This window comes from Aegilops tauschii, chromosome 3 (genome assembly GCF_002575655.3).
Source record: "Aegilops tauschii subsp. strangulata cultivar AL8/78 chromosome 3, Aet v6.0, whole genome shotgun sequence".
Taxonomy (NCBI): Eukaryota; Viridiplantae; Streptophyta; class Magnoliopsida; order Poales; family Poaceae; genus Aegilops; species Aegilops tauschii.
In genome coordinates this window covers 432,968,892-432,992,100 of record NC_053037.3, presented here as the reverse complement: position 1 = coordinate 432,992,100, position 23,209 = coordinate 432,968,892, and the positions used below count along the sequence as shown (strand labels likewise).

Below are 23,209 nucleotides of genomic sequence, written 5' to 3'. Positions count from 1 at the left end.
GTGTCGGTTACCCTTGACGAAAGCACTTCTGTGACGCGCGATTTATCGTCATGGAAGTGGACACTTCTGTGATGATAATTTTGGTAATGTCATGGAACACTTCTACGACAGCACAGGTATGACTATCTTGATTCTGTCATAAAATCGTCATGGATGTACATGCATGACAAAAACGCGACCTACTGTGACAAACACGTATCATCACGGAAGTGTATTTTTTTGTAGTGTCCGTCCGGAAATACTTGTCCTAGAAATGCATGTATCTGACTTATTTTAGTTATAGATACATCCAATTTATCCATTCTTAGAACAAATATTTCCTACCAGCCAGAGAGGGAGTACCTAATCTAAATGGCCGCCCGCGGATCCCTTTGTCTTCCTCATGTCTGGCAGACACTTGCGGGGTCGACGAAGGTCCTCGGAAGAGACGAAGTAGCAAAGAAACCACATGAATTCGCAGTCGTTGCCTCGGCGGTGGCCTTCATGGAACCCAAGTGGCGGCGACCTCTAGTGTTCTACTTCTCCTCGATGATGGCGGCGGAATGGAGAAGCTGGCCACCGACTCGTCGCTCTCCACGCACCCGGCTTCTGTCTCTGCCTGCATGGCGCTGCTGCAGGCACGGGAGGCGCGCCGACAGACACGGGAGGCGCGGCCACCGCAGACACTGGTGGCGCGGTATGACGCGGCAGCTACAATGTCCGTACCAGCGTGCTCGCCACCGTGCCAGCATGGAGCAACTCACCACTCCTCATCGAGCTGAACTGGAGCGGCGAGTTGCTGAACCATGCCCCGACTTGGGGCGGCAACTGGCTCCGTCGGGCCAAGCGAGGTTGGCGAAGCACCGAGCGGCCTCGCCCGTATCCGGAGGGCTCGGCGGGCCACCCAGCCGGGTAGTGTGCCGGAGAACGGCTCCTCGGAAGTCATCGGAAGAGTGGAGAAAATGGTGAAGGAGGAGATGGGGGAGCGGCGGAGGGGTGCGATTCTTGCCCGCTGTCTGTCTAGCCTCGTTTAAATAGAGGGCAGACGGTAGGAGCTTGGCCGGCGTCTGGCCTCGTTTAAACTGAGGGCGGACGAGAGAAGCTCGGCCGGTGTTGCGTTTAATTCCGGCCCGCTCATGAACGGACGTGTGGCCGGAGTAGGTTTCTCGGTTTGCATGCGGGTTTAACGGAGGGGTTTGATGGAGGCGAGGAGGGGTGTTCAGCCGAGCGTGCAGTGGGCAGCGCAGTACTATTCGATTTGACAGCGAGCAGTGCAGTTCCCAATATGGCTTTAATGCCGACGAGGGAGGGGGTAGCGGTTCCCGAAATGTTGAACGACCAATGATGCATCCTCCTTCAATTAGCATCGTGAATGCATGAGGGAAGTAGTGGGAGGAGGACCGGGAAAAGAGGCTGCATGATTGCAACGCAATTTGCACTCATATAAAGGCGCCCCTCCATTCCAATGCATCTACCACATCGTAAGCACTTAAGCATTTGCCTAAGCACCTACACTAAGCGCAAAAGTCCTCACTCCAGACCCATGGTGGCGATGCGCGCGAGCGGCCAGCGGCTGTGCCAGATGGTCCATGACGCCAGCCTGTGGGATGGCGCCGAGGATCGTCTCCAGACAGTGTTGGTGACCGGCTGGTGGATGGCCGCCGTCGACGCCAACTACGACTCTCAGTTGGACCAGATGATCGTTGCCACCACCAACAAGTTCACCGTCCTCAAGAAGCTCGCGGACGACATCGTCGTACTCCTCCATCCTGCGCGCCCAGGCTCCTCATTGCCTGCCACCCTAATCGGCCTCCATGGCTGGAACCTCTTTCAAGCACTGGTGGCCCTGCGACTGCCCGCCAATGCCACGAAGAATGTCCACCTGGAGGTCGCGCTCGCCGCGAGGCACCTCGCCCTGCAAGAATTCGTCGACCTACACATCCATGTGTACGAGCAAATCATGTACATAGGTATCTACAAGGCCAGTGAGGACGCTACGGCGTTGGCCTTCCTCAACCGGCTGGAAGCCTTGGATGCCTTTGCTGAGAAGCACCTTGACCTCGCCACAAAAGCCGCCGCTCCTTAGCCGCCGGTCGGTGGCCTGGCACACTAAGTTGAGGAGGAGGAGGTCGTATGTTGATGGATGCATCTTTCTTCTTGCCTCCTGTAACCACCACTGCAATCGCATCATCGTGGCCTTAATTCTTATTATGCTATTGCATTCTCTTTCCAGTCAATACCGACATGTGTGATCCCTTTGCTTAATTATATGCATCACTGTAACTAGTACTCCATCCGTCAATTTATAAGTTGTGCTTACCTTTTCCACCAACTTCGTGCAACGCACGGGCATCTTGCTAGAAACACTAGAACATGTCGGACCGCATGTGAACAAAATGACGATGCACCAACCTAGCTACTACGTACCCTGCTTATCTAGTGGAAATAGCCCCACCCTATCGTTTCCAATCGTTATTTCTATCTATCGATTGTGCCAAGGAGAAGAACCAAATGTTACAATTTATACATGTTTCTCTACTCCAACTCCTATAAAAGACTCAGTTGGTGACGGTGGTCTGTCTGCCATCTGTCGTTTCTGACCATTAGATCTGCATCTAACGGTTGTGAGGTAAGTTGTGGTATTTTTGCAACAATAGCCCACTTCGCTGCTCCAATTTGCAGAAAACCCATTATCATCTTGAAAGCAACCACATCCCTCCCTCACCTCATCAAAACAGCCTAAGAAATATATTTTGAGTGAAAAGTAATATATTAGGAGTATATCAAAACAAGAGTGATTTCTTTCAAGTTTGTGAACAAGTACTACTATTCTACTACTTTGGATCCGTCGCAACGCACGGGCACATTGCTAGTAAAAGGAAAAGGCCTGCCGCGTTCGCGTCGCACCCCCACACGCCCGGGAATCGGGAGTACTCCACGGCCCATCCGGAAAGCCACATAGTTAGGGAAGGCGTGTTGCCTAGTATTTTCACTTTCATGTGGGACCGCCGTTGAGCAAACCGACTATTGGCAAACCGCACCCCGCCCGCCGCCGGGTTGGAAAACAGAAACGAGGGGAAGATCTAGCTGTAGCACGGAAGCCAAGAAATTTGGTATCTGATGGGGCTCGTTGATAGAGTAGGTGCATTCCATAGTACTACTCCTACTAGTACGAAGTTTGTACTACAACTAGTACTACCACTATACAACTAGGTGTACGTGCACGGCACAACATCGTAGGAACAAAAAACGGGAAGATCTTGTTTTGGGTGATTTATCTTTTTTCAGTCAAAGTAGTATGAATAATATGATGTGGGGGGCACCCATGAAGCTTATGTGGCTCGGTTGCATGGCTACGAAAGGTTAAACAAAAATAAATAGATAATGTGTTTAGAGTGCACTCCACTAAATAGATATACTTTGGATCCATTGCAACGCACGGGCCGGCACATCTATACCCCTACTAGCAAGATGCCCATGTGTTGCACGGAACATCAAGATGCATTTCTATGAGTAGTTTATCTTGTGGGAGAAAAGGATGAACGAGGGAAGGCCTTATTTGCAAATGTGGAGAGGGGTGTGGGTATCCTTTTGCAAAATTGCCATAGTTTCCTTCCTATCCGTCAGATATAAATCGGACGGCTTATATTGCAGGATGGCAGGCACACCATCCACTACTGCAGGAGACTGCTAATGCGACACTACGATCAGAGACCCTTTGCCGAAACTGTGTGCGATGCAATAATCGCAAACGGTGGTGTAAAAAAACCATCAAAAAAGGTGCAAAATGTTTGCGTTGATGTATGCATCAAACACGGTTCAGGTTTTAGTTGCGTGTGCGATGCAGGGCATACGGTTAATCCATTCAAACTGTCTGCGATGAGGCAGAACAATAGAAACGGGCAGCCATAACAATGTGTGTGCGATGCAGGACACACAGTTAATCCATTTGAACTGTTTGCGATGAGGTAGAACAACAGAAACGGACAGCCATATCAATGTGTGTGCGATATACGACATACAGTTAACTCGGACGAACTGTTTTTGATTAGGGAACACAACAGAAACGGTTCAACTTAACAAGATGTGTGTGATATGCAGCATACAGTTCACATGGATGAACTGTTTGCGATGAGCCAAAAGAACACAAACGAGTCGTGTAAACAAGATGTGTGTGATACGTGGCAAACAGCCGACTCGGATGAACTGCTTGCGATGAGAAATTACAACACAGACGGTCAATACAGTTACTTCGTGTGTGATTCTGTGTGTACAAAAAACTTTGAAAAATGCAAACTAGTTGCTTGCGGTGGCTAGGAGTATCGCACACGATGCGTCTGCGAGTACTCGTGTGCGATGATTAGTATGTTACACATACGTTTCCTTATGTGAACATGTGTGTGAATTTGCAATATGGACAGTTAATATGCAAATGCCTTCTAGACATCGGGCACACGCTTAAACTCAATGAACTGTGTACGATACTAATACTTTCCATGAAAATTTATGAACTTGGGTAACAGCATTTGAGTAACATATATATAGTGGTTATACTATTCGACAAAAGAAGGATCTTCGTAACACGGTTTTGACAACCATATGATCCATATCTACATACTTAACATAGTAACAACTATCACATTTTAAGAGGCTAAGGGCCAACAACCATATGGTCCATATCTACATACTTAACATATATAGTAACAGCTAGCACATTTTAAGAGGCTAAGGGCCAACAACCACAACTATCCACTAGAAGCAGCTTGATCACGGCGACTCGGCATCTCGTCAATGAAAAGGAAGAGCCCTCCTGTGCCTTGGTAGAGCAGGAGTAGAACAGTGTCTCCAATTTTCCAATATGGATGCATTGCCACGAGAAGCGAGAACTTGTTAATTTGAATGGTTCCATTTTTGCGGGAAATGCAGTACCTTGCAATCACTTTGGCGTTATTAGCAGGCACAAGTGTAATTCGACCAAGCCGGGAAATCGATCCAGGAACGGCTACACGGGGCAATTTCTGTTGACATGTAGAATAAAAAACAGTTGTAACATATCGTTGAAGATATATATAGTTTATGAGCATCAACATTAAAATAAGACTTTTTACCAGCGCTTTGTGCACACAATTGGTCTTGTTCAGTGTGTGCACCATAGGTCTAATTAATCCCATCCAAAATCCAGCATTCATACGTAGTGCTATCTCTGTCAGATTATCAACAAAGTTTATGACATGCTTCAAGTCCTTCGAGTGAAATTTGGTACGCTTAGTAACATACAGATCCTTCACTATGCATCCAACATATCCTGCTTAAAAGGTGAAAAGGTATTATTTATTCAGAACATGGCAGAAGAATATATAGTGCGCATAAATTGGTAAACATAATTTGTTACTACCCAGGAACGGAGTCAGAATATGATATCACAATTGGTTGCTTAAATAGTGATCAATTGGCTACTTAAATAGTAATATGACAGCATGGAGAAAGTTGAAAGGACACTAACCTCGATCAGACTTTAATCGGCTGATGACGTTGGGGAAGTAAACATCCATGTTAATTAGACCAGGGTGTGGTGCAGGCACTAGAATTTTATTGCCAGCTTTCAGTTCATAACACTTAGACATTTTTCTCCAAAGGTCCGCATTAAAATCGGAGTGACCATCTTTATCAAGTATTACGCTAACCGTCATTGTAAACCCATGTTGTGTTGTCAATATGACATCCTGGGAGTCATCAGCAAAGTAAAGCCCAAGATTTCCTTCTACTCCTGTTCTTGCAAAGCAAGGGATGTACTGCTTGAAATGAAAATTAAGATCGTAAATTAGATATATTAAAATAACCGAGCAAGATGCAAATATGGGAGTAACTGATAGAACATATCCATATATAGATGCAAGCAAAGTACAAAAATATAGAATTAAAAATAGATAATGTAACAAAGATTTGATGCAAATATATAGATAATGTAGCAACAGACGGTATATGTTCACAAATTTAGGCCATGCCGACTGTGGTAGGTTGAGATTGAACATATCGAGCGCTCCCTGAAGTCATCCGGAATGGTGAGATAGAACTTCATTTCCGACTGGCCACGACCACAGTTGCCCGATTTGTGCTCGCACTGTGCACACATGAATGAACACCCACGAATCAGCTAGAACAAAAATGATTCCACGGCGCTTTCCGCCGGTTGATTAACAGTGACGAACGGACTGCGATAAGAGATGAGTGAATATTTCGCTAATTAAGTTGATTACCTTCTCCATGAGAAAAATCCCTGGCCCAATCCTGCAGAAAACCCCAGTTGACCAGAGTCTAGAATGTCGGTGCAGATAGGCGGCGGAAAGCGGTGTAGGTGAAATCCGGTGCCAATTGGAGCGCGACCTACGACCGCCGCCAACAGCCGTCGAGCTTAGGGTGGAGAGTTGCGGAGGAGTCCACGGCGAGTGAGTGTGGGGACGAAGTGGGCGAGGGTTTTCTTTTCCTTTTGCATGTGTGAGTGAACACACATGGTTCGCAAAGGCGACGGAGATGAACCGTGTGCGATAGTAAATCACCGTGATTGAATGGGAATCCAAATTTCCTTTGTCTTTCATCCATGAGTTTTTTTCTATGATGAACATAAACCCTACTAATCACCGTGTTCAAATTTGACACTTTTCCTGGTTCATTTACAATATTTAGGGGATTATGTGCATTTTGTAGGCATTAATGCACGTAATTCAAATTCAAACAATTGGTGCATGAAAGGGTGCACAAGAACGGTCTGGAAAAACCATACTCGTGGTATTTAGTAATTTCTCAAGCCTTTTACAAGGAATGGGTAGAGATTTCAATGGAGTCAACCACAAACGCGTCATTTATTGGGTTATCAACTATAGAACAATGAAATATGTGCTTGAAAAACATGACGGCTGGCATGGTGCCATGGTATGGCCTCACCGTGCCCTGGTTAAAAGCTGAGAAGGTTTGATTTATGTCGTCATGCACGCCCTTCATAAACGAACCATCACCGAGGAAGTTCAATGCCTTCGAGAGGGAAATCACCAAGATTGAAGGGGAATCCAAATTTCCGTCCTAGTTTGACTTTCAGTTTTTTTCCAATGATCAACATACCGGCTCAAAATGAAACGTGTTTAAATTTGACATTTTTCCGAACTCATTTACCATATTTAGGGGATTGTGTGCATTTTCTAGGCATTAATTATGCACATAATTCAAATTCGAACAATCGGTGCATGAAAAGGTGCACAAGAACGGTCTGGAAAACCATGCTCGTGCTACACCAAAAATGAAACACATGGTTGGAAAGCATGACGCCTGGTGTGGTGCCATGATATGGCCTTACCATGCCCCTGGTAAAAATTGGAGAATATTTTCCTTATGTCGTGATGCGCGCCTTTCATAAAATGAACCATCATCCGAGGAAGTTTCATGGTTTCGAGGGGGAAATCACCAAGACTGGAGGGGGATCCAAATTTCCTTTGTCCTATGTCCACGAGTTTTTTTTCTATGATGAGCATACAACCTGCAAATAACTGTGTTCAAATTTGGCACTTTTCCGGGTTCATTTGCCATATTTAGGGGATTATGTGCATTTCCTAGGCATTAATGCGCATAATTCAAGTTCAAACAATCGATGCATGAAAGGGTCCACAAGAACGGCCTAGAAAACTTTGCTCGTGGCATTTAGTAAATTCTCATGCCTTTTATAAGGAATGGACAGATATTTCGATGAAATGTGTGGCAATAGTCAATCACAAATGTTTGTTTGTTGGGTTTTCAACTATAGAAAAAAAATGAAATAAATGCTTAAAAAACATGATGCCTGGCATGGTGCCATGGCATGACCTCACCATGCCCTGGTAATAATTTGAGAAGGTTTGGCTTATGTCGTCATGCATGCCCTTCATAAATCGAACCATCACCGAGGAAGTTCCATGCTTTTGAGAGGGAAAATCCCCAAGATTGAAGGGGAATCCTAATTTTCATCCTAGTTTGTCATTTAGTTTTTTTTCAACGATCAACATACCGCCTCAAATGCAACGTGTTCAAATTTGACATTTTCCCGGGCTCATTTACAATATTTAGGGGATTATGTGCATTTTCTACGCATTAATGGACATAATTCAAATTTGAACAATCGGTGCATGAAAAGGTGCACAAGAACGGTCTGGAAAACCATGCTCGTGTTATTTAGCACATTCTCATGCCTTTTACAATGAATGGGCAGATATTTCAAGGAAATGTGTGGCAATATTCAACCATAAACGCGTCGTTTACTCGGTTAACAACTATACAAAAATGAAACACATGGTTGGAAAACATGACGCCTGGCTTGGTGCCATGGTATGGCCTCACCATGCCGTGGTAAAAATTGGAGAATGTTTTCCTTATGTCGTGATGCGCGCCTTTCATAAATCGAACCATCACCGAGGAAGTTTCATGGTTTCAAGGGGGAATCACCAAGATTGAAGGGGGGGTCCAAATTTCCTTTGTCCTTTGTCCACGAATTTTTTCTACGATGAACATACAACCTGCAAATCACCGTGTTCAAATTTGGCACTTTTCCGGGTTCATTTGCCATATTTAGGGGATTATGTGCATTTCCTAGGCATTAATTGCGCATAATTCAAGTTCAAACAATCGATGCATGAAAGGGTCCACAAGAACGGCCTAGAAAACCATGATTGTGCCATTTAGTAAATTCTCATGACTTTTACAAGGAATGGAAAGATATTTCGATGAAATGTGTGGCAATAGTCAACCACAAATGTCTGTTTGTTGGGTTTTCAACTATAAAAAATGAAATAAATGCTTTAAAAACATGACGCCTGGCATGGTGCCATGGTATGACCTCACCATGCCTTGGTAAAAATTTGAGAAGGTTTGGCTTATGTTGTCATGCACGCCCTTCATAAATTGAACCATCACCGAGGAAGTTCCATGCTTTCGAAAGGGAAATCTTCAAGATTGAAGGGGAATCCAAATTTTCTTTGTTCTTTGCCCTGGAGTTTTTTTCTACGACGAACATACACCCTGCAAATTACCGTGTTCAAATTTGGCATTTTTCCGGGCTCATTTACCATATTTAGGGGATTATGTGCATTTTCTAGGCATTAATGGACATAATTCAAATTCGAACAATCGGTGCATGAAAAGGTGCACAAGAACGGTCTGGAAAACCATGCTCGGGTTATTTAGCACATTCTCATGCCTTTTACAAGGAATGGGCAGATATTTCAAGGAAATGTGTGGCAATAGTCAACCATAAACGCGTCGTTTACTCGGTTAACAACTATATAAAAATGAAACACATGGTTGGAAAACATGACGCCTGGCTTGGTGCCATGGTATGGCCTCACCATGCCCTGGTAAAAATTGGAGAATGTTTTCTTTATGTCGTGATGCGCGCCTTTCATAAATCGAACCATCACCGAGGAAGTTTCATGGTTTCAAGGGGGAAATCACCAAGATTGAAGGGGGGTCCAAATTTCCTTTGTCCTTTGTCCACGAGTTTTTTCTACGATGAATATACAACCTGCAAATCACCGTGTTCAAATTTGGCACTTTTCCGGGTTCATTTGCCATATTTAGGGGATTATGTGCATTTCCTAGGCATTAATGCACATAATTCAAGTTCAAACAATCGATGCATGAAAGGGTCCACAAGAACAGCCTAGAAAACCATGCTCGTGCCATTTAGTAAATTCTCATGCCTTTTACAAGGAATGGACAGATATTTCGATGAAATTTGTGGCAATAGTCAACCACAAATGTCTATTTGTTGGGTTTTCAACTATAAAAAATGAAATAAGTGCTTAAAAAACATGACGCCTGGCATGGTGCCATGGTATGACCTCACCATGCCTTGGTAAAAATTTGAGAAGGTTTGGCTTATGTTGTCATGCACGCCCTTCATAAATTGAACCATCACCGAGGAAGTTCCATGCTTTCGAAAGGGAAATCCTCAAGATTGAAGGGGAATCCAAATTTTCTTCGTTCTTTGCCCTGGAGTTTTTTTTCTACGATGAACATACACCCTGCAAATCACCTTCAAATTTGGCATTTTTCCGGACTCATTTACCATATTTAGGGGATTATGTGCATTTTCTAGGCATTTAGCGCATATAAATCCAATCCAGCTACAGGTGCATGGGTGTGATGTGAGGGGCATGGATTGTCGTTCGATCACGGCGCATCCAACGGTGCACATGCGCGATCCGCGTGGCCGGGGTTCTAGCCAATCATAACGCAACACACAATAGGCTCAGCGCACACTGTTTCCGGAAGCGACGGAGATGAACCGTGTGCCATAATGAACGAGCAAAATTGTAAGGGAAGCCAAATTTCTGTTGTCGTTTGTGGTTGAGCTCTTGAATACCACCGCACTGTATGGCTGCCCGGTACCTCCGTCACAGAGCTCTCTCCAGGCGTCGTCCATGGCACCGCGGCGCACAGTAACTGGTAAGGAAGCGATGGCATTCCGCCGCGCCGCGTTCCTCGCCGCCCGCGACCGCGCACATGGTAAGGAAGCGATGGCATCTCGCCGCGCCGAGTTCATCGCCGCCGGCGGCCAGACAGTTACATGGGCGGACTTTGAGGCTGCCATGGCCGAATGGGTGGTGGATCTAGAGGTGGCCAAAGCCGCACAGAAGGAGCGGAAAGGCAGAAAGCAGTCAAGAAAAGAGAGTCCCGCTGCCGCAAAAAAAAAGAGGCCGCACGCCGTGGTGAGGAGAGCTTGGCGGAGATCGAAGCACGGTACGCTGCCGCCTACAAGGCCGGGAAGGAGAACACCGGCATCTGGCCAGCATGCCCTGATGGCAGCATGTGAGAAGTAGTTTAAGTTTGTAGTATTAGAGCAAATTAACAGTAGTAATTTAAGTTTGTAGTATTAACGTCCAATGTCGGTAGGAGCATCCTTTGAGGGCTTTAAGCGTTGATTAGCATGTGTACCAGTGTGCGTTTTTTGCGTTAATCATTAGAAGATCACAAAACACACGGTTTCTATGTCATACCCGTCTGCGTTTTTTTGCGTTAATGACCCATAAGTCAGTTACCTATGCGATATTTCCTAATAAACCAGGCGTACCATTGACCGAAAAAATCAACTACACGTGTACATTTTTTTGGAGACGGGATCTGCCAACTCTCTTTTTTCTCGCACACGAGTATTTTACGCGCTTCGTCTGCGTTGTGTGTTTCCCCCACCCAAGTTTCAAATTTCGCATCGAAATTTTCATTAGGCGCGCGATTTTAGAATTTATTCCTCCAACCACATCCCCTTCCCCTCAGTATCCCCCCTCCCTCGCGCCTCCTCCTAGCGGCATCTCAAACCACCGCCGCCGCCACAACCACAGCTTCAACCACATCTACGTTCTGTTCAGATCCAGTCAGGTAACCCACCGATCTCTATCATGTCCCCGGCCTGATTGCTTAAATGGCGCCTGCGAAACATCCTGATGCCTCCAAATCCCCCCCCCCCAGCCAGGAGCTGATGGCGGTCCATGGCGTGATGGCCGTTGTGCGTGTTGACCCGGAGGAACACCTCGCCTCCGCCGCCGCCGCCAACATGGTGCAGGCTCTGGCCCAGATGAAGTCCCCCAGCGACTACCCCCCAGGACTTAACAGGTAAGATCTGACCAGCTAAATCTTACCAATACCACTTGCAACGGCTATGATTTGTACGGTTGATGTATTAAGCATGTTCGTGCCTTGTTTATTTCAGCACTACACACTGTGTGATGTTCAAATATTACCGTGTCCGGCTCAATTTCACCAACACCAGCAACAAACTTACAATACATGACTCAGGATATCACTAGAGATGTTGCCCATTTGCTATTTTTAGTGGATGCTAACCCTGTTGCACTTGACATGCATGTCCATGTACTTACGCAGGGTCATAAAGGCCGATGCTTTTGCTTGCCGTCGAGGTGAGCTGCACCCCATGTCTTACAGTATTTCACATAATTTGTGCAATTGCAGTTTAACTTCTACCCATTTACTGGTTGCCTATAGGTACACATGTCAGTGGCACTGATCCACGCTTCGACCCGGAGGAATAACTCGCCTCCGCCGTCGCTGACTTTGGGCGAGCTCTGGCCAAGATGAAGTGCCCCAGCAACTACCTCTCAGGACTTGCCAAGTATGTACTCACCAGTTCAATCTTACCAATACCAGTTGCAATTAATGGCTATGTTCTGTACGGTCAATGTATTAAGCATGTTCTAGTAAACATGCCTAACACGTTTTTGCTACTATCCCTACCTTTTTATAGACATCTGGGCCATTCTCTGCTCTAGCAGCACCTGCCTTGTGATGTTTAACTATGCCAATTGCATTTTTATCAGTACCGGTTTCAATGTCTATTAAGCCTGTTGCAATTAACAGTTGAATCTATTTTTAAATAGTTGCAATATTTCAATAGCTACAAACTTACAAAACATGACTTGTGATGTTTAACTATGTCATTTGCTATTGTTGGTGGTTGCTAACCCTGTTGTACTTAACATGCTTGTCCATGTACTTACGCAGGGTCATAACGGCCGATATTGTTGTTTGCCGTCAAGGTTAGCTGCATCCCATGTCTTACAGTATTTCACATCATTTGTGCAATTGCAGTTTAACTTCTACCATTTACTGGTTGCCTGTAGGTACACATGTCAGTGGCACTGATCCACGCTTCGACCCGGAGGAAGAGCTCGCCTCCGCCGCCGCTGACTTTGGGCGGGCTCTGGCCAAGATGAAGTGCCCCAGCAACTACCTCTCAGGACTTACCAAGTATGTACCCACCAGTTCAATCTTACCAATACCAGCTGCAATTAATTGCTATATTTTGTACTGTCGATGTATTAAGCATGTTGTAGTAAACATGCCTAACACGTTTGAGCTATTTTCCCTACTTTTTATAGACAACCGGGCCATTATCTGCTCTGGCAGCACCTGCCCTGTGATGTTTAACTCTGCCAATTGCATTTTATCAGTACCGGTTTCAATGGCCATTAAGCCTGTTGCAATTAACAGTTGTATCCATTTTTAAAGAGTTGTATTTCACTGGCTACAAACTTACAAAACATGAATTAGGATGTTGTTAAGCCTGTTGCAATTAACAGTTGTATCCATTTTTTAATCCATCCCTTTGCTACCGTGCTACTCTTTTGAAATGAAGACCTGCGACCAGGGGTTAGGAAGAAAATGAACATCTAATAATCTGCTACGGCAAAGTTTACTACTACTCCACCAGAGTATCTTAGTAAGGGAAACGGAGATAGAAAATAGATCTATCTATACTCAGCAAAAAAAAGGTAATCCTAGTTTCCTTGGGCGTTCTGAGTCCGGCAAAGTGGAGACGGACGACCACGGTCCCGACCTTGGCCCAATTGACCCACTGATCTTACAAAGGGTGAAGACTAGGACTTGCGGGAAGGCTGATACGTATTGTACAAAATGGTTCAGATAGACTGAGCAAAAAAGGGCTTCATTTCGATTCTCCAAATTGGAAAATCACATATGTCGGGCAGGGCACTCAAAGATCGCGGCCTCCACGGTGGTGACCATCGGGAACGGTGCTAACGCTTCCTTCTGGTTGTGCTCCTGGCTGGGAGGGAGGCAACTCTGCTCGGCATACCCCGACTTGTTCGCCCGAGCCATCCGCAAGAACAGAAGCGTAAAGGAGGCCTTGACCGATGATCGGTGGGTCCTCGACCTTCGCAACGGCGACTACAACAACGTTGTGCATCAAGTGGTGCAGCTGGCAAGAGAGATCAGGCAAGCTCAAATCAATCTGGAACCGGAGGCCCCGGACACGATCAAATGGAAGTTCAACAGCTCGGGCAACTACTCGACAAGCTCGGCGTACAACGCACAATTCGAAGGCAATCAGACATGCAGTTTCAAAACTATCATTTGGAAGATTTGGGCTCCGGGGAAAGTGAAGATGTTCCTCTGGCTTTTGCACCTCGACAGACTTTGGTGCAACGATCGCCTTCAAAGGAGAGGATGGACGAATGGTTATTTTTGCCCCATGTGTCTGCGCAACCTGGAGACCTCGCTGCACCTGATCTGGGAATGTCCAGCGGCAATGCAGGCCTGGAACACCGCGGCCTCCTGGACAGGGTGCAGCTCTTTAAACCAGCAAGTGTGGAGCAGTGCTGCAACGACAACGGACAAAGTTCAGATGATTGTGGCTTCCGCTGCCCCAGAACACAAGAAGGGCACGAAGACCATGATCGCCCTCATTTCCTGGCAGATCTGGCTGGAAAGAAATGCATGCATTTTCAGGGGCGAACAAGCTGACGCTAGGCACATCATCAAAGTATGCCAGAGCGACATGGAGCAATGGCGACTCGCCAGCGCACGATGCATCCAGCAGCCCTTTGGGGAAGTGACGTGAGATATCTCCATGTCGTTTTAGCTTAGTTCTAGCTTAGTTTTTCCAGATGGCCTAATCCTTTGGGGCCCGAAGTAAGATGGATTGCCTCTCTTTTCCATGATCGCTTGATCAGCTTCCGTAACTTTCTCCCTGCTAAATGAAATGAAAACCAGCTACGCTGGCCACTTTCAAAAAAAAAGATCTGGCCACTGAGGGCCCACCCCACCTCAAAGCACTATATCTGAAGTTAGAACTACAGTATGCAATAGCAGTTACATGGTGCCATATTAATCCTAGTTTCTTAGAGCAGGTCTGATAGATCTGAAATTAGAACTACGCAACAAACTAGCTCTAGCAGTTACACAATGGCATACAAAGAACGAATTTCACACACACAAAAAACCCTGAATTATTTAGACCCCCTCATCCATCTAAACAGTAAACGTATCCTAGCATAAACATAACCAGCCAAGAGGCTATTGTGGGGTATCTGCAACTGCAATACTACACTTAAGGGAACTGTAAAGCAGCTCTGCAGAGGAAAGTTGATTTTTTTTTTCTTTCTACCTAACCATATACTGGGTTTGATGCAATACAGTCATTCCTGTAAAACAACTAACTTTCTACTACATCTGAAGACTTCACACAGTGTAGATTACGATTTTCCATAGACAAAGCAGACTACAAAGCAAGATTAATATTCTACAAGTCACAGCGAGTTTGATATAAGCGAAATCGATGTAAGCACAACTACATCGCCTCAATGTATCATCGAAGCACAAACTTGGACAGTTCTATGTAAGTACAAGCAATTGTAACACAGAAATTAAGCACAATCAATTCAGAAAATGTAGAGAGTAAGACTAATTGGCAGCAAGCAAACATCAGACGAACTAGGATTCTCGGTGTTCTCCTCCATGCCGATGTTCTCTTCATCATCCTCTTTCCTCCTCTTCTTCCTTTTCCTCTTCCTCCTCCTCCTCTTCTTCCTGCACCATCATCGGCCGCTCAATGGGACCGCCGACCCACTCGCTGGGGTCAACCCCTCGCCTCATCTGCTCCCCGCGGATCTTCTCCACGATGACAGCCTCCTCAGCCCGCCGCATCAGCGTCTCGGAGAACTTCTCCCCGGGCCGCACCATGGCGCGCCCGAAGGGGTCCTGGAACCTGCCGAGGTACTCGTGGTGCAGGTACGGCTCCCGCTCCCGCATCGCCTCCTCGGAGAAGTAGTCCCCCTGGGTCACCAGGCGGTGGAGGTAGGCGCGGCGCCGGTTGCGCACGCGCGCGGGGGCCGGGGCCTCCAGGCGGCAGCGGCGCGCAGGCGGCGGGGGTGCCAGCCCACCTCTTAGTCGTCCCGGAGCGCGTCGAAAGGGGCCAGCTCGTCCGGGCGCAGCGCGGTGCCGTACCGCTCGAGGAAGAGCGTCGCGTCGCGGGAGAGGAGGTCGAGGAGGGCCGACTTGCGCGCCGGCGGCGGCGGCGAGGTGCGGAGGAAGGCCGTGGGGAAGTAGAGGCCTTCGACGGCGGAGAGCCGGGCGGCGATGCGGTCCATCGCCGCGGACTCCATGGCGAGCGGCGGTAGCCTGGTGGGTCGGCGCCGGAGGAGGGGGTTGGCTGGTTCGGTCGGGCTTTGGCGGCGGTGCGCGGATTGTGGGTTGGGCTTTGAACTCTTCTATGGGGTCGGTTTCGTTTTCTAATGGGCCGTAAGGCCGTCGGGGTGTGTCCATCGTGAACGGATCAAAAGGTGACAACTAGATCCATTGTCCAGTAACAATTAGTTTTTTTCTCAAAGAAGTAACAAATTAATACGTATTTAAGGATTTTTTGCGAGGATAATAACGGTAACTTCATGAACATTATATTTGATAGTTTTCAATAATTCTAAAAAAATACAGTACGTTGGAACATCGATGTACCCCTTCGCAAAGAAAGAACATCGATGTACATTATAAATGTGCTAAATTTCACAAATAAACTCATATTTGTGTGGGAATGTATTTAAAACAAACGGTTGTTTTCATCCACAAGAAAAACCCCAACATTTGTTAGGCCTGAAATTTTCTCCTTAATCTGATGAGGGTTAAATGAAAATATCTGACGTCGGATTTCTAGGCATGGCAAATCTAACGTTTTCATGGCAATTTATATTTGGCGCAATGATAGCAATTTTAGTTTACAAGCACAACAATTTTCTGGCACAAAAAACTGAAGCGGATTTGCCATGCTCACCAACTAAAGTTGCCATTCTCGACGAACATAATTTGCCATTAAAAATGTTCGATTTATCATGCCTAAAAGCTGATGTTGCTGATTATTCGGGTCCTAAATGATCGAAGTCGTAATGTTTGCCTTAACAACGTGATTATCCTATTGTTATCGACCCTTAGTAGCTGCAAATATTTACATACATATATGTCCTAAAAATTGAAAAAAGTCCATCGCCGCGGGCTCCATGGTGAGCGGCGGTGGGTCGGTGCCGGAGGAGGGCGGATGGTTCGGGCTTTGGCGGTGTGCGGATTGGTGGGTTGGGCTTTGAAATTTTCTCTATGGGGTCGGTTTCGTTTTCTAATCGTCCGTAAGGCCGTCGTGGTGTGTCCATCTTGAACAGATCAAAAGGTGACAATTAGATCAACTCAAAAAAGAAGGTGACAATTAGACCCATTGTCCAGTAACAATTAGTTTTCTTCTCAAAAGAAGTAGCAATTATTAGTTTTAAAGAGAAAGTAGGAGTACTAAATAATATTTAAAGATTTTTTGCAAGGATAATAACGATAACTTCATGAACATTGTATTTGATAGTTTTCAATAATTCTAAATAAAATACAGTACGTTAGAACATCGATGTACCCCTTCGCAAAGAAAGAACATCAATATACATTATAAACGTGCTGAATTTAACAAATAAACTGATATTCGTGTGGGAATGTATATAAAACCAATGCTTGTTTTCATCCGCAAAAAAACCCAACATTGTTAGGCCTGAAATTTTTCTCCTTAATCTAGTGAGGGTTAAATGAGCAAAAACGCTAAAAATATGACGTCAGATTTCTAGGCATGGCAAATCTGACGTTTTCATCGCAATTTATATTTGGCGCAATGATGACAATTTTAGTTTGCAAGCACAACAATTTCCTGACAAAAAATAAAAGCTGAAGCGGATTTGCCATGCTCGCCAACTAAACTTGCCATTCTCGATGAACATATTTGCCGTTAAAAAATGTTCGATCTATCATGCCTAAAAGCTGACGTTCGCTGAATATTCGGTTCCTAAATGAATTGAAGTCATTATGTTTTGCCTTAACAACGTGATTGTCCTATTGTTTATCGCCCCTTAGTAGCTGCAAATATTTACATACATATATGCCCTAAAAATTGAAAAAAGTCTTCACACTCTTTTTTAAGGCAGAGGCCGAGCAAGGTCGGTGGTGCAGCAAGTGATCAACATGCCCAACGGACATGCCAGTTGGGAAATGTTGACACAAGTGGTCTCATGCATGGGAAAGCTTGCCCTAGCGATGTACAACAGGAGATCAAGGTTGTGTTGCAGGGTTACACAAATATAGTTTGAGCAAAAAAATTGGGGCTCCCCACACCAATGGGCCGAATGGCATGAGGGATTTTTCACATCATCCAAGCGCAACTTCTGAAAGGAATGGTGTAATACGGAGAATTTTCTAACGGCGGCAAAGAAATCCTCATCAAGGTAGTTATGCAATCCCCGCCGACCTATTTGATGGATGTCTTTAAACTTCACGGGCCTTTATGAAGAACTCCTGAAAATCATGTGAGAGTTTTGATGGGATGCAAGCAAAGATATCCATTGCACCCACTAGATCTCTTGGGAATGCATGATCCATCACAAACCTGGTGGTGGTATGGGTTTCTGATATTTACAACTCTTTAATCAGGCAGTGCTGGCTAAACAGACATCGATGCTTTTGTTGCGACATGCTAAGTTTTCTCCCCTATTGCTAGTAGGTTGATGGGTCGCATGCCTGGCACACATGTTTTGGCCTTGCTTGTGTGTCCATAACTCAAAATAGGTGACCTAACAGCCGCCGCCCGACTAAGCATACCAATAGTCACCAAATTCATATGGGCTACTAAGGAGTAGGCAACGATCATCTTAAAATCGATCTGTCTTAAAGTGGTCAAAGAAGTATATATTATAATATTAGATGATGCAAAGAGCCCCTAGGAAGCCTCTGTGGAACAGACAGACGCAGAGGCTCCCAGTAGGCCACACATGGGCGCGACGCAAAGCCGGGCTAGTTCGGTCATGACAAATGGGGCGTGCGTCGCGCCCACCTGTGCCGGCTCACGCGCCTCCCCCTTCGACCCCTGCGAGGCGAGGACGCCAACGCGCGGGTCCGGCATCCGCTCTCGCGTACGAGTGGGCATGTGAAAGGGCCCTGCAAGACGGTGGCCCCGTCCCTCTACTCGCGGTCCACCGTCATGGACATCCATGGCGGGTCACCTGGGTGCCTGCCGTCCCAGCAGATCAGATGATGCGGAGAGCTCCCAAGAGGCCCTCACGGAACACCACCCGACAACGGACGCACGGAGGGCCTCCTCGCCCGTGAAGCCCCCAGAAGGTGGGTACTCCAACATCCTTTTATAGGAGTAAAGGCATCCCTAAAGTTGGCCCTCAAACGTCCGCTTCCGTCTGGACTGAGCCATCTGGACCCATTCTGCCATCCAACAAGGTATCCCATCGGGTGCTACCTCTTGAGCACTGCGTTGGTTTTCCCTTGAAGAGGAAAGGGTGATGCAGTAAAGTAGCGTAAGTATTTCCCTCAGTTTTTGAGAACCAAGGTATCAATCCAGTAGGAGGCCATGCACGAGTCCCTCGCACCTACACAAACAAATAAAATCCTCGCAACCAACGCAATAAAGGGGTTGTCAATCCCTTCACGGTCACTTACGAAAGTGAGATCTGATAGATATGATAAGATAATTTTTTTGGTATTTTTATGATAAAGATGCAAAGTAAAATAAAAGGCAATAAAAATAGCTAAGTGTTGGAAGATTAATATGATGGAAAATAGATCCGGGGGCCATAGGTTTCACTAGTGGCTTCTCTCGAGAGCATAAATATTACGGTGGGTAAACAAATTACTGTTGAGCAATTGACAGAATTGAGCATAGTTATGAGAATATCTAGGTACGATCATGTATATAGGCATCACGTCCGCGACAAGTAGACCGACTCCTGCCTGCATCTACTACTATTACTCCACACATTGACCGCTATCCAGCATGCATCTAGAGTATTAAGTTCAAAAGAACAGAGTAACGCTTTAAGTAAGATGACATGATGTAGAGGGATAAACTCATGCAATATGATATAAACCCCATCTTGTTATCCTCGATGGCAACAATACAATACGTGCCTTGCTGCCCCTACTGTCACTGGGAAAGGACACCGCAAGATTGAACCCAAAGCTAAGCACTTCTCCCATTGCAAGAAAGATCAATCTAGTAGGCCAAACCAAACTGATAATTCGAAGAGACTTGCAAAGATAACCAATCATACATAAAAGAATTCAGAAAAGATTCAAATATTGTTCATAGATAAACTTGATCATAAACCCACAATTCATCGGTCTCAACAAACACACCGCAAAAGAAGATTGCATCGAATAGATCTACACGAGAGAGGGGGAGAACATTGTATTGAGATCCAAAAAGAGAGAAGAAGCCATCTAGCTAATAACTATGGACCCGAAGGTCTGAGGTAAACTACTCACACATCATCGGAGAGGCTATGGTGTTGATGTAGAAGCCCTCCGTGATCGATGCCCCCTCCGGCGAAGCTCCGGAAAAGGCCCCAAGATGGGATCTCATGGGTACAGAAGGTTGCGGCGGTGGAATTAGGTTTTTGGCTCCGTATCTGGTAGTTTGGGGGTACGTAGGTATATATAGGAGGAAGAAGTACGTCGGTGGAGCAACGTGGGCCCCACGAGGGTGGAGGGCGCGCCTAGGGGGGTAGGTGCGCCCCCTACCTCGTGCCTTCCTGGTTGATGTCTTGACGTAGGGTCCAAGTCCTCTAGATCACGTTCGTTCCGAAAATCACGTTCCCGAAGGTTTCATTCCGTTTGGACTCCGTTTGATATTCTTTTTCTGCGAAACTCTGAAATAGGCAAAAAACAGCAATTCTGGGCTGGGCCTCCGGTTAATAGGTTAGTCCCGAAAATAATATAAAAGTGTATAATAAAGCCCAATAATGTCGAAAACAGAATATAATATAGCATGGAACAATAAAAAATTATAGATACGTTGGAGACGTATCAAGCATCCCCAAGCTTAATTCATGCTCGTCCTCGAGTAGGTAAATGATAAAAATAGAATTTTTGATGTGGAATGCTACTTGGCATAATTTCAATGTAATTCTCTTAATTGTGGTATGAATATTCAGATCCGAAAGATTCAAGACAAAGTTTAATATTGACATAAAAATAATAATACTTCAAGCATACTAACTAAGAAATTATGTCTTCTCAAAATAACATGGCCAAAGAAAGTTATCCCTACAAAATCATATAGTCTGGCTATGCTCTATCTTCACCACACAAAGTATTTAAATTATGCACAACCCTGATGACAAGCCAAGCAATTGTTTCATACTTTTGATGTTCTCAAACTTTTTCAATCTTCACGCAATACATGAGCGTGAGCCATGGACATAGCACTATATGTGGAATAGAATGGTGGTTGTGGAGAAGACAAAAAGAAGAAGATAGTCTCACATCAACTAGGCGTATCAACTGGCTATGGAGATGCCCATTAATAGATATCAATGTGAGTGAGTAGGGATTGCCATGCAACGGATGTACTAGAGCTATAAGTATATGAAAGCCCAACAAAAGGAACTAAGTGGGTGTGCATCCAACTCGCTTGCTCACGAAGACCTAGGGCATTTTGAGAAAGCCCATCATTGGAATATACAAGCCAAGTTCTATAATGAAAAATTTCCACTAGTATATGAAAGTGATATCATAGGAGACTCTCTATCATGAAGATCATGGTGCTACTTTGAAGCACAAGTGTGGTAAAAGGATAGTAACATTGTCCCTTCTCTCTTTTTCTCTCATTTTTTTATTTGGGCATTTTCTCTTTTTTATGGCCTTTTTTTTAAAATTCAGTCCGGAGTCTCATCCCGACTTGTGGGGGAATCATAGTCTCCATCATCCTTTCCTCACTTGGGACAATGCTCTAAAAAATGATGATCATCACACTTTTATTTACTTACAACTCAATACTTAGAACAAAATATGACTCTATGTGAATGCCTCCGGCGGTATACCGGGGTATGCAATGAATCAAGAGTGACATGTATGAAAGAATTATGAACGGTGGCTTTGCCACAAATACAATGTCAACTACATGATCATGCAAAGCAATATGACAATGATGGAGCGTGTCATAGTAAACGGAACGGTGGTAAGTTGCATGACAATATATCTCGGAATGGCTATGGAAATGCCATGGTAGGTAGGTATGGTGGCTGTTTTGAGGAAGGTATATGGTGGGTGTATGATACCGGCGAAAAGTGCGCGGTATTAGAGAGGCTAGCAATAGTGGAAGAAAGAAAGTGCGTATAATCCATGGACTCAACATTAGTCATAAAGAACTCATATACTTATTGCAAAATCTACAAGTTATCGAAGCAAAGTATTACGCGCATGCTCCTAGGGGGATAGATTGGTAGGAAAAGACCATCGCTCATCCCCGACCGCCACTCATAAGGAAGACAATCAATAAATAAAGCATGCTCCGACTTCATCACATAACGGTTCACCATACGTGCATGCTACGGGAATCACAAACTTTAACACAAGTATTTCTCAAATTCAAAACTACTCAACTAGCATGACTCTAATATCACCATCTTCATATCTCAAAACAATTATCAAGTATCAAACTTCTCATAGTATTCAACACACTCATAAGAATTTTTTTACTAATCTTAAATGCCTAGCATAATTAAAGCAAATTACCACGCTGTTTTGTAGGACTCTCAAAATAATCTAAGTGAAGCATGAGAGAACAAAAGTTTCTATAAAACAAATTCACCACCGTGCTCTAAAAGATATAAGTGAAGCACTAGAGGAAAAACTATATAGCTCAAAAGATATAAGTGAAGCACATAGAGTATTCTAACAATTTCCGAATCATATGTGTCTCTCTCAAAAGGTGTGTACAGAAAGGATGATTGTGGCAAACTAATAAATAAAGACTCAAATAATACAAGACACTCCAAGCAAAACACATATCATGTGGTGAATAAAAAATATAGCTCCAAGTAAAGTTACGATGGAAGTAGACGAAAGAGGGGATGCCTTCAAGGGCATCCCCAAGCTTTGGCTTTTAGGTGTCCTTAGATTATCTTGGGGTGCCATGGGCATCCCCAAGCTTAGGCTCTTGCCACTCCTTGTTCCATAATCCGTCAAATCTTTTACCCAAAACTTGAAAACTTCACAACACAAAACTTAACAGAAAATCTCGTGAGCTCCGTTAGCGAAAGAAAAGAAAACACCACTTCAAGGTACAGTAATGAACTCATTCTTTATTTATATTGGTGTTAAACCTACTGTATTCCAACTTCTCTATGGTTTATAAACTATTTTACTAGCCATAGATTCATCAAAATAAGCAAACAACACACGAAAAACAAAATCTGTCAAAAACAGAACAGTATGTAGTAATCTGTAACTAACGCAAACTTCTGGAACTCCAAAAATTCAGCCAAAATAGGAAGTCCTAGACCATTTGTTTATTGATCAGCAGCAATTAGAATCAATATTTTATCACGTTCTGGTGATTTTTAACAATTATTTTCGTGAACAAAAAGTTTCT

General features: G+C 44.9%; 1 pseudogene; it reads right to left on the bottom strand.

The window, feature by feature from the left end:
* Positions 1-14,993: 14,993 nt before the first annotated feature.
* On the bottom strand, positions 14,994-16,015 carry LOC109739273 (uncharacterized; annotated as a pseudogene).
* Positions 16,016-23,209: the final 7,194 nt, after the last annotated feature.